The sequence below is a fragment of the Scomber scombrus genome, chromosome 6 (genome assembly GCF_963691925.1).
Source record: "Scomber scombrus chromosome 6, fScoSco1.1, whole genome shotgun sequence".
NCBI classification, from domain to species: domain Eukaryota; kingdom Metazoa; phylum Chordata; class Actinopteri; order Scombriformes; family Scombridae; genus Scomber; species Scomber scombrus.
The window spans coordinates 8,778,722-8,792,081 of NC_084975.1; the positions used below are offsets into that span (position 1 = coordinate 8,778,722).

The 13,360-nt window shown below is 40.3% G+C and overlaps 1 long non-coding RNA gene across 1 annotated transcript in view; it reads left to right on the forward strand.

The window, feature by feature from the left end:
• LOC133982291 (uncharacterized) overlaps positions 1–13,360 on the forward strand; it is a 73,543-nt gene that overhangs the window by 6,366 nt on the left and 53,817 nt on the right. The gene's annotated exons all lie outside the window — the stretch shown is intronic.

The window sequence follows — 13,360 nt, forward strand, 5'->3', positions numbered from 1 at the left end:
CATAGACTTACTTACCCTAACCACCACTTTCTAAAACTTACCTTAACCCCAAAAATCAGCTGTCCACAATCAACTTGTGTTAAGTCTGGTGTTTGTCCCGGAAAGTGGCTTAAGTCGACCCCCCGCCACACACACCCACACACAGGGTGTAAATGAGAGCATAGACTCCACAGGGACTTTAGGTTATACTTTACCCAAGTTGAGTCACCAAAATCCAGCAGTAACGGAGATGTTACAAACAAGTGTTCGACAAGCGGAACATAAACATGACATGAAATGTGACGTCTTTGACTCCCAGCAGTCAACTCCACTCTCATTCACAGCTGGTATTATTATCATCAATATGGAGCTTGTTATTCTACTAGTGAACTTTTATGATTGAGCTTGAAACAGACGTTCATTGTATGTAACGATTGAGTCTAATTAGCTAAATATCTTAAGTTAGATTCTTGTCGAATTCAGGCTGACAGAAGCCTGCCCCTCCTCTCTACCAACAGCTGCTAGTCTGACCAGCAGCAGCAACAGAGGGACGAGGACACAATATGGATAAACCTACATTTACACCATTCATTTACTGATCCAATATGTGCCTAATTTTATATTTTGCATATTTATGTAATATATCACCATTACATATCCATAACTGAAGGAAAACAACCACTTCACTGTGTTATTTAAACAATGAATAAATCACCAAAATTATAGAAGTTATTTTGAGTCTTTAGCTTCAAGTCCAGTGAAAATATAAAGGGACCAGTAAAACCACAATCCTTACTGCAATACTTTATTGTATCTGTTGCTTGAGAGCTGATCAACTTTAAATAGTCTTAAATGTGTCTCTTTGATCTTTACAAGAATATTGACTTTGTAATCATTAATGATTATCTGGAAAACTCAAGGCTGTGGCTTTGCTGATAAGGTACTAGCAAAGGCGTTGAGCCGGATAATTTGAGTCTGATGAGCTATGAGCTGAGTTGAGTTTATGATTTAGTTTATATTAAATGCGTGGACTGTTGGATGCGAACCTGTTTTAAAGATAATTACGTCCACAAAATATGTTTACAAGGTGAGTAGAATACAAATAGGTGCAGTCTTATTGAGTTATGATACATTATTCCAACAAGCCTCTGTGCCACAGACGTTTTGTTACGCATACATATGAGGGATATAAGCTTGGGTGTTGACCTTAATGATTTAACTAGGCTAAAAGCTGGATGCTGCCGCTAACCCCTTGTCAAACTTTGTCCTTTCACCAAAGCATGTGATTTAAAAGCGCATCCCCTCCTCTCAGGGCAGGCAGAGTTCAGCTATTCAGCATTTTGCAAAATGACTTAATGGGCTAAAGCTGTTGGACTCAGTGATTTAATGGTGTCAGATATTCTCCTTTTGAACTGAGGAGTGGGTGGGTGTGGGACAGACTACTCCTACCGTCATCATTGTCGTCCTGTGGGGTCCATAAACCAAAAGACTGAACCACAGACGGCGGTGACGTAAGGCCTTTTTATTGTTGACGTCTTCCAGACCTCTCACCTGTCTCTCCGCTTGTAAAAAAGCACCATGATGTCTCGATAATGTCTGTTTAATAGCTGATTGATGTGGGTCATGTCAGACATTACGTTAGCTTGTTGCTTTTGGCAGTCAGTGCAAAAGCCTAAGTGATGATAACGTGGCAGTATGTAGACCTTATCTGATGTTAAATGATCTGATGATGCCTTTCTTTCTCAAAGTCTTCTGGGAGCACTTACACAGGCTCACTTTGAATCCTCTTTGCAATAGGTTACGTCAGCTCACTCATTCATATTGTATATTATTTATATTTGAATACAGCTTCATCTTGTCTTACCTGCAGGTTATTTGTTTTGGTCCAACCTCCTGTTACTGATGAGCCGCTGTAGATGCTGCTGCTGCCTCCGCTTGCTACGTTTTGAGCTGCTAACCCGGCTAGCATTAACAGACAATATACTGTACAAAATAACTGTCATAAAGCAAAGTGATGAAACTATTCATGCTGATGTTAACTAGCTGTTCAGAGACATTCAACACACTTTCTCTTTAAAGTAATTGATGTTAAAACTAGCGAGTTTTGCTGATTGATGAGTGTGAATATCAGTCACATTTCAGCTACAGCACATGCTGGGTGCCACATCCAGACTTCATTAGCATTACATTACACAACACGTAACCAACACATAACATTACATTAGAATAACATTATGGGCTGAATGAATTGTCGTGCTGAAATTAGCTTGATGGTCTGAAAGTGACTGTGGTAAATAGGTTTATATTTTTCACGTTACGAGTGTTTAAAATGCCAAGGAGATGAAAAATAAGCTAAAGATTTGTACCTTTCTTTTTTGTTAGAATGGATTTTTATAAAATTGGTATAGAAAAAAGTGCTGTTCAGGAACTGGTATCGAAGAAAAGGTATCATACTGGTACCATTAGCCATTTATTAGTGATTGATTAGGACAGGGGTATCAAACATACGGCCGGCCGGCCAGAACCGGCCCACTGGATAACTTTGCAAAGTGTGAACATTTTAGTTTTTCAATAAAATGCACCGCTACTCTCACTTATTTTAGCTCGTCATTCACAGTCAAGGCTTCTGATCTTCTCGTGGATGACCAAATTGAGATAACTGTCCTTCAAATCTGAATCATAGTGCAAGTCAAATTTTTCCTTGGTGGGCTTGGACATGTTTTATCAGTTTCTCTTACCAGGGTACCCCTAGATGGTTAATTATAGTAAAGTTTTAAAATATATAATATAGTATTTATAGGTTATTATGCAATGGTTTTAATGGTCTGGGCTGATTTTGACACCCATGGATTAAGATGTTGAGGCAGTAAACGACTAATTGACTGGTAACAAATGGTTGTATTGTCTATTTGAATTTCCCACCTATAATACAGACTCAGCTATGCACTAAAACCTCCTGTCACGGCATTATTGCTAAAATGTATCACATAAATGTCCATAACTCGCTTTATTTCCCATGAACTGTTGAAACAGTGAATGTTGAAATGGTGCTGGAGTAAAATATTCTTTCTGAGTTTTGCCATCCTTGCACCTTATACTTCTCTCAATCAGATAACTAACAGAGCTGACACCCCGAGGCTGAAATGAGAGATGGCCAATAAAAACCTAACAATATGTGGTGGAAGATCAAAATCTCTCGATGAATCCAGTTTCCAATTTTCATTTTAGAAGCAAAACGCCTTGAGGCTCGGTCCCAGAGTTCTGCATTTCTGGTGATTAAATCTGGGCGTGGATGGATCTGGGATAAAGTAAATAACTATGAAGAACAAGTGAAATTCACGGTCGACATTGCGCATAAAGTGACAAGTTGCCACAGGTATTTATTTAAACTAGCATGTATGCACACCTGCATATGTACTCTCTTTACATTAATAATAATGGTTTCATCATGTCTCTGTGTTGCAGGTGAAAAACGTCCCACTGCACAAATTGTCTTTCTCCAGTTAGGCTTTTGATCCAGGAGAGTGTTAACCCCAGTGTGACCTAGTAGCTGCTGATTTCAGGGATTTTCATTGATTTCTTTTTTACACTGGAGAAAAGTTCCTACAACTAGTAAGGAAACTCCTCAGACAAAGCCAGTCTAAGGAGACCTGCCTTGTCTGACTTGGATGCACTTTCACTGTAAAGTAATTCTCACCTTTCTTTGCTTCGTCTGTTTTATCTGTTGAATTAGTGGTTCGAGCCCAAAAAAGCAGTTAAGACAAAAAAAAAAGAAGTGATTTCAAACCTTTATCTGCCTTGACACTGTATTGAGCTCCATATATAGTAAGATAAACCTCCCTTGCAGGATATGTGATGATCTATCTACACAAGTATTTGTTTGAGTTAAGGCAAGGCCTTAGCGATTGGTCGGGCCAACGATGAGGCCAAAACAATTCTGGCTCACTCAAATGTGTGAGAGCACAGCGGGGTGCTTGCTTTTGGCCACGTTTTGACCTCACTAAATCAGCTGGACTCACCCCTGCAAAACCTAAAATAACTTGCTTACGTGTTGTGCTGAAATCTCTCAGACATACCTTGCTGATGTTGGACTTGTTTACCACGGTGAACCTGAGCACTGCCTGCTGTTACAGATTACAGGCCTGGATGAGGGCAAAGCACAGGCCTCAATACTATCTCGAACATGTATCTTAAGTACCGATCTCTCGGGATGATGTATGATAGGTTTTTGGAGATGGGTTGTGCGAGTCTGTATCAGAACATTCATCAGTTACGCAACTTTGCCTGCAGCAGTAAATATCAACTGTGCTTTTTGGAGCTTGATTTTATTTATTTTTCTCAGAATTTCCTTTCGGTTGTGTGGATTTCTTCTACGAGCTCTACATATTCTGTATTGTTCTTAATTTGCATCTCGATGAAACTCGGTGGAATACAGAAGTCTCATAAATTACAGATGAGATGGATGGAGGCGGTGGGTGTGGTGCTTCTCTGAAAATCCACACTTATTAATGGCTCTTCCTGACACTGCAAATGTACAAAACCTTCCTCCACTGTTCTGAATGCTAAACTAGGTCATCATGACTCACTTATTTCCATCCAAATGTAAAATATAGAAGTGCTCTGCTTCTTATCTCCTGCTCTTACAATAAGACCCCTTGTCTTTTTTATGGCAGTTTCTAATCTCGTCCTAATTCAGTGATGGACAATGATGACTTTAATACATCTGTGCCTCAGCTTTGACTGATTCAACTTATCAGGAACATTGTGCCGAGTAAGTTTTGAACTGCATAGCTGACAGAAATAAATGCTGCCAGTGCAACGAGGCTACTTTCTGATCACAGTATTATTACCATATCAAGCTGCTGAGAGCATCAAGCAAAACATGATGATGTATTATCCCAACGTGATTTGTACTGTGGGCCAATGCTGGCACCATTAAAATAGTGTCAGTCATTAAAATAGTAAGGAGTACTAGGAATTGTTAGGTAATATGGCCACTATCCAAGTATTCATGAGAATATATCCAGTATCTTTATATATCGACAAAATCACATTTGTTATTACTTTAAACTGCATTCTAAAGCTGGATTTATACTTGATGTATAAGTTAAGGCAGTCCCACCATTGATGGTTGCAGTGTAGGTTTTGATACTGTAGGTGATAGTTATATGTGGAAATATCACTGCAATACTAGATAGATGTTTATGATCAGTTATACCTCCCCCAGTAACTGTGTTTACATACTTCAATTACATTTTTGTACAATTAACTTTTCAACAGGAACATTGTATTTGTTTGCTGAATAGGAGGCTATTGTCGAGAAATTGTGCAAGTCATACATTTGCTATGTGTTTTATTGAAAAGCAGACGATTACTGAGCTGTTGTAAACTTGCTAAAAGTTGTCGTTGTTATCAACAGTCTCCATCGGGAATGTCAAGGAGAGAGCGCGTATCCAGAGCTGACCAATCGCAGTTATTGCAGTCTGCATGTGGTATCTCCATACCCACCGGAGCCCTGACGCGTAGTTACATATTTGAGGATTGGTATGTCAGCTGTGGTTAGATATGGAGCCTACGCATTGTAACCCCTCAAGTCAGAGCTACAGTATAAAAGTAGGTAGTATTAAGTAAAAATTTAATTTTTTTAGTTAATTCAAAGTTGTGAATATTGTAGACATTAAATTAGATTAAATCATCACAATATAATTCCAGTGGGAGACATGTTGTAATACTGAATGAGTGCACACTCCTAGATTTGGCAAATTTAGATTTCCAAATGAGTGTCAAGCTCAATAAAGTAGGTACGCTCTAACCATGAATGATTCATCACTTCTTTTGAATATGAACTGAGAGCAAAGCAAATACTGTGCAGCTGGAACAATAAATTTGGTGGTAAAATGCAGAACAATCACACCTTACAGCATTTGGCACACTGCATTCCAGAGCTGTTAAGACGTTACACAACATTCACAGTGAAAATGCGTCCCGGCATTCACCGCCTCACCGCTTGTAAACAAACATCCCCTGCCTGACCTTGCCTGACACAGCAAGACTCTTTTCCGCAAATAATCTTGTTGGTGCTGCTCAAATTAAATTTGCAGACTCACCCCATTTTCAGTCGCCCAACTGAGAGAGGGCTCATCTCAAATTACCCGTTTAACTCATAGACCCCCCCTTATAGTCTCTCACACATGCACACACACACACGCACACAGCCCATCCACGCTGTGATCTCATTAGCATTATTAGTGCATGCTGTACCTCCGTGACAGTAACCCCCCCACCCCATGGTTGTGTAAGTGCCTGTCGATAGGTGCGCGACATGATTTGGATCACATGACGATCGAAAACAAGGACAGAAAACAAACAGTCCCATTCCTTCAGACCCTGGCCCACACCCCAGCCCATACCACAGCTATATCAGGCAGGAAGGCCAACGGGGGCTCCTGACCGTAGAGGATGAGACAAGTGTGACGTGTCTGTCTGAGAATGGTGTGAAAGAGGGCATGTAGCATGTGGCCCTGTGAGGAAAGAAGAAACGGAAGTCCTCATTGAGATCAGAGGAGTAAAGATTGCTGATTTGATGTTTTTTGAAGTGACCGTTGGGTCGTGAAACTTCCATGTGCATAATGGTGATAGCAGGTGGGTGTCCTGCCCAGATATTGGCATTCAGCCACTAGATCTGGGGCATGAAAGGAGGAAGAGGAGGAGGAGGAGGAGGAGGAGGAGGAGTTTGGACCTCTATGATCCAGAGGACAGTTGACTGACAGGAACAGTGGCTGTGCACAAACTGGCCAGTGAACATGTGGCTGGCAAACAAAGTCTACAACACATTAAGCTCCAGCATTGGTATAATTTTATATGCCTGGACTCATATTGTGAGATCAAAGTGAAAATGTGATGTTTAAACATGAGGATTGGTTTTATCCCTTTGGTTTTTCTCCTGCACTGTTAATGCACGCTAAGGAGGAGTTAGAGTCTTAATTGTGAAAGTGTGTTTGTTTTCTTTGCAGAAGAGGAGAAAAGATGTAAATGGAGAATATATTATATATACACACACACACACACACACACACACACACACACACACACACACACACACACACACACACACACACACCCATGTATTTACTCTGGCATGCATATTTCTCCCTTGTGCCAACACATCTTCTTCCCTCTGGGCGAGAGTGGAACACCTGCCCCAACACGTGATGGGGTACGCAGAGAGATCAGAGGAAACCCTTTTCTATGTTTGTTTCTTTAGTGTCAGGAAAGCAAAGTGGCTCTTTTGAGGTTGGGAGAACACTTGAAAGGACTGAAATACCAAGGTTTGTAAATGATAAGGTTTCTTTACACCGTTAAAATATTCCCTGCGTGTTCTATCGTTTCTGTTTATTGTTCCATTGAGAATGTAAAACATATTTAGGTGTCGTGTAAAAATGTAAAAATAATAAAACGGTGAAAAGTAATAAAGCAGTTGAAAAAGGCTGTTCTTCCTACTCAGGGTCATTGAGAACTGCTTTTAAGACTAGCTGTTATTTTAGTGTTGGTCAGTGTTTGTAATCCTGTCATGACATTCATATTAATATTTGCCATTAATACACAAAGACATTTCTGGTTTAAACATGTATTTAAACATTCATGTTCTGTATTAATCTGTAAAAAAAAAAAAGATGATTGAGCCTAACCTATTCCACTGTTTTTAAGCAGTTACGCTATGTGCATGCTAATTTTCACACGCACGCACACACTATATATAACTCAAACTCACCCTGTGTGTACCAACGCTCTCCTTTTTTTAATTAGAAGCTATCTTTTTTGCACACACACTCACCAATCCCCTATTACATCTCAGCTACTTAAGCAAGACGTGTTAATTTACTTTTACCCGTTGAAGCAAAAATTAGGCTCGCGTTGAAGCACGACAGAAATGAGGACATGCATATTAATCATCATGACTTCCTTCATAAAGGGGTTTAATTAAACAGGTTTGTTACAGAGTTTTATGCAACAGTAAAGGGCATGAAGACTAATAATGACTAGAGCAAACACATCAAATATGAAATGAGGTCAACACTTTTTGTTCCTCGCTAAATTTGCTCCTTGCGGTTTCAAGTAAATGTCAATTATATTTTATGGTAAGAATTGCCATAAATATAATTAGCTGCAAATTTCCCCTTTTCCTTTATTATTTTTAATTAAATACATCACCCTCTTCAAGATTATAAGCAGTGATGATTGCTTTCAGATAATTTGCTTTCTGCCAAAATAAAAGTGGCAGGTAGCTTGTATAATAACACCTCTAACCAACATGAGTGAGAGAGCGAAGTGTTGCATGTCTTAGTGCTTCATTGCTCAGCAGTGCATGTGCAACATTTTACTCAACACTCTGCTTTTGCTCAGTTTCCTTTTTGACACCTGATGCCATTTTTTTAGTCAGCTCAAACAAGTAACAAGCCCCTTTCTTATCCATTCAAAGCTTTTACTGTAGCTTTAGTGATTCCATGTTGTGTGTCCCTTCTTATGCTGTGTACAGTTCACACATGTTTCTGCCTCCGGTGTGTGATTGGCTATTAACTTGTCAGTCAAATATTTGTGGGGAATAGAAATTATACACCCACAGTTGTCAAGATGTTGTAAAGATGTTTAAAAATGTGGGTGCATGAAACCAGTAGCTTATGTTTTAAATTACTTTTTTTTTCTTAACAATTTGACTTTATTCCTCAGTAAGGGTTGAAGGGTAACTAGAAAGATGAGGAAGAGAGGCCTGATAATGACGTACAACCCAAGTCTTAAAAAAACGGAATACCTGTACGCCACAATATGTACATTTTTTTGTGAGAATAAAAAATATAAATATATGTATACTTATATTTTTAAAGATAAAACCCAAATCTTTCTAAATTCTACTTAAAGGTCCAGTGTGTAGGATACAGTGGTATCTATTGGAGAGATTGAACACTTACATACCTCTCCCCTCCTCAACCCCCTCTTCCAAGGATATAGGGGAACGTACGGCCGCTATGAAATTCGCAAAAAACGCAAGGCCAGTGTTTGGTTTGTCTGTTCAGGGCCACTGTAGAAACATGGTGGTGCAACATCTCAGGCTCAATCTATGGTAACAGAAACAGGTTTCTTAGTTTCTGTTGATTATATACTGATTAAAACATACTTATGAAAATTATATTCCATTTCTGCTAAGTCCACTCCACTAGATGCCACTAATTCTACACACTGCTCCTTTTAAAAAGAGGGTACTCTCTTATTAGCAGGTTACATCCTCTGCTGACTGGTGATGCTTTTATATCTTGTTGCACGGAAAATGGGAGCTCTGTAAAAGGATATGGCTGGTGATTTTCTATAGTCTATATTCTACATTTAACAAGATGTTAGAAATGTTTCCAAAGCTTTTATCAGTCTTTGGAGCCGTTTCTACCCAAAACTATTGTGACTACAATCTCTGTCGTCACCAAGTGCAACGGTGTGGGTCTCTGATGTATTTTTAATAGTTTTTGGACAACAACAGAGGTCTACAGCACAGAGGAATATGATATATTAGGCTTTGGAAACACACACAATACTCCTAAGAAAGATGAGTTCATAGTTGGTTTGCTCTGCACATAAGATTAGTTGACAATAAGAAAAATGTAGAAAATCGCTACTAAGGGTTGTTCCAACATGGCTCCAGCTTTTGAATCCCATTACTGATTCAGAATTACTAACACAGGTTTTTCACAGGCTTCTGAATTCATAAAGAGGAGTTCCCTGCAAAAGGGCTGTTATGAAGCTCAATACAACTTTTGCTGAACAAAATATTTTTCTGGCACCCTAACGATTGTAAAGTGAGACATGGAGCTTGAGGCAGAGAGGGGGGATTATCTTTGCAATTAGCTTTACAACAGCCTGTAGTGTGAATTCAGCTCCATACATAGATACTCCATATGAAGGCTTCATCATGCCGCCGGGTAGTAATAAAACTGCAACATTATGGCATTGCACAAGTTAATAGGCTTCCCCGGGGAGCATGTGCCTGATCCTGAGTGATGTCTTTTAAGCCACCCTATTGACTTTACATCGCTCCGTGTTTTATCTGGTTTGCTTTAAGGGGAGACAGTCTTAATGGTCAGTTAGTGTTTTTTCTGTCTAAACCCGCTCTGCATTTTCTTTGTACCGACTGGAGTTCCTAGAGCCTGGTGAGTCTGCCGATCTGTAATTAGTGCCAACCATGAACAACCGGAATCCCGCTGAGCGCTGCCACGGGTGGCTGCCCTCACCGCGACAATCTGGAGTTACCCTTTTGTCCTGGGATGTTTCTGATGTGGAGCCAACTGCCCGCCCTGGGAGTTGAGCCGTAGGCAGATAGCATGGAGAGAGGGAGAGGGAGCAGAAAGTTGGGGAGTTGGAGAAGAGTACAGTGGATAGAGAAAATGTATAAATACTACTGAGAGAAGAAATGGGAAGCTGAGTGTACCCTGTAAAGACTGTGATAAAAGAAGCACTTGTTAAGTAACTTGCATCCAGGAGATGTCAGAACCCTTTTTCTGTCCTCCTGCAGTATCACATTTAAATATAGTATCTGATGCCATCTAAATGTGATGCAAGTCCTTAGTTCTTGGAACAGCACGGATGCTTTTTCCGCCCTGGCTCCAAGATGCACAATAATGACATCATGGATAATGTACAGGGTGGCTCTTCATTCCAGTCGTTTGTCTAGTCGCTTGACTCACGCGCTTATTCTTCTACAAATACTATATGCACGTGGTCTCTTGTCGCAGCGTACCCAGGCTGTATTTTCCTCTAGATGCTTGAGTCATGATGTAATCCTTTTGCCATGGAGACAGGTTGGCTGGTTTATGTTGGACTAGGTTGACTTGTATTGTAGTCTTTTGTTAGTGGATGTTTTATTATCTTTTGTTTGTTTGTTTTTAGAAGGAGGGAATACTTATTTTTACTTATCTATTCATCACAATACTATACGTAATGCATTTTAGATTTAGACACTGAATTTAAGCTGGGACGCCAGATCAGAAAATGCCTTGCCAACTTTTCCTCAGCGGCTGCATTATTTCTTAAATATTTTTCTTTTTATCTGGATTGTCCAACTTTCCAAACTCTTGTAAAGGTCGTGCTGAACTCTAGGTTGTTGTCGTCTTGGGAACAAGGTCCTGGCCTAAACACACGCTCCATGGACCATTGCAAACAGTCAGCTGTCCCTCCGGTGGCCTCTCAGCCCACTTAGTCTGCACACATAACCAATCTAGGCACATTGCTGAGAGGAGGAAACATCTGTGCGTTTCATGCAGACACCATAATGTTTACTGATTGTTCAGGAGTGCACTGTTTCTTTTCCTATCTGTCAGTGTCATTTGATTTCTGAGAAGATTCTATATTTGTGTATATCTTCCAGGAGCTGCAGTTAGCCAAGTTGTAGTTACCACAAAATGAAACTAAACCGGATCACCACAATGCATTATTTGGACAGAACAATCAAGTCAATAAAATGAAAATGAGCCAGTTTTAGATGCAGGAATTTCAGATGAAAGCTGAATGGCTTTTAGTTCAGCAATGCCCAATTGCACCTTTGACTTTTCTTTACTGTAAGTTTATACTGCTTTTATAAAATCATATTTCTTTGCCTCAAACCAGCCTGAATGGGACTGTGATAAGGTAGCAAGTCAATGTCTTTGAAACTTTCTCTCGCTCCACATGTTTCCAACTAACTACAATAATGTCGTTTGTGGTTTGGGTGTTGGTAAAGTCTTTGATTCAAGCTCTGTTGAGCGGGGCATGTTTCCTTTTCCATAGGGATCGCTTAGTCTTAGCTTGAGTCGAAGATCAAAGGGCCCGGTGCGTGTACGTTATGTCCAAGGCTCAGGTCCTTAACTTTTAAAAAATCTTTCACCCTCAGCTATCCTGGCAAATCGGCCCAGAATCTCAGTGATCTCAGGGTGATCATTTTCCAAACTTTAGGCGTGAATATTGCTCATCATAACATCATAACAACATCTTGTGTTATCGTGAACGCCCGGGGAGGCATTACGATACACGCTTAGCGAGTAGATGCAAAATGCTGTAATGCTGCCAGGGATGCAATAAAACAGTGTGTATCACAATAGCAGTAGTCTGGTGTGCACAGCTCTGGTTCTGTCCTGATTACCACTGCTTAACTGCCATAAAGGGACACATGGTGTTGTTTAGTTTTCTGTCCTACGAAGAAATAGTGCACAGTCAATTAGAGCCAGAGGAAGGAAGTGGTCACAGCTAAAACCGGCAGCAAAAGGCAGCCCAGGGGAGAAGTGTCATGACTGTACTCGTTTGTTTGAGATTTTTTTTTCTTTTTACTTATGGTATGTAGGGTATTTTCAGACTTCAAGTTTGCAGTCGAATATGAAATGCAAATACTAGCACTCGCCCAAATATGGCCATGTGCACAACGCATACACCTGCATGTGTTCACACAAACACCCTGTTCACCCCCCCAGCCCCCATCCTGCCCACTGGCAGTCAATATTGATGTTGGATTATATATTAAAGCCTGAGTCATGTTTAGCAAGTGGACCCTCTTAGAACAAAAAAAAATAAAACAGCTTTCAGTGTAAACAGACTCCCCACCTCTAAACCCTTGGCTCTAATAGTAAAGAGCCACTAGCTGTGCTCAACACTAACAATTCCTTATATAGTTTGGTTTCTTGCCTGAGCACACTACAGTATAAAGAGCGCAAAAACCAGAGTGCCATGGCTGCAGGGATGAATTTAGGGCAGGGGAGTGGTTCATGCCTAATTTCTGTTGACTCATGGCTTTTAATGAGAATTGGTACGTGACAGTGTTACGGAGAAGGGGTTTGGGATGGGTTTGCTAGTCTGCCGGCGTTATTAATGCACAGTGGCTTTTTGGCTTGCTGATGTGAATGTTTATGGAGATTATGCCACACCAAATGGGTGCAGTGTTGTTTGTTTTTTTGTCTGGCTCATTCTCAGTTCGGTGCCTCATAGAGCGGCACTGCCCATAAATAATCCTTTTCTAGCTTTTTGTTGAAACAGTTAAACATATGATTAGATCATTTAAAGATAGTGTGAGGCCACTTTCTGGTAGAAGATTGGGAATACTTTATTTTTCTTCACTTTCTTGCCCTTACAGATTATGCTCCCTTGCTAATAATGACGAAGCAGGCTGGTTTTGTATTATATTGAGTCTTACATGCTTGACTGACCCCAGCTTGAAACAGACAGATTTTACAGGTTAGCTCTCTTATGAAATATGGGACCTCAATACCTCAACCCCACCACTGTTAAACCTGCCATTCCTCACTCCAGTCTCTCTTGTTCTTGTGTAAGCGATCCACACAGCGTGGTACCTGCAAGTTGTTTTACGAACCTCACA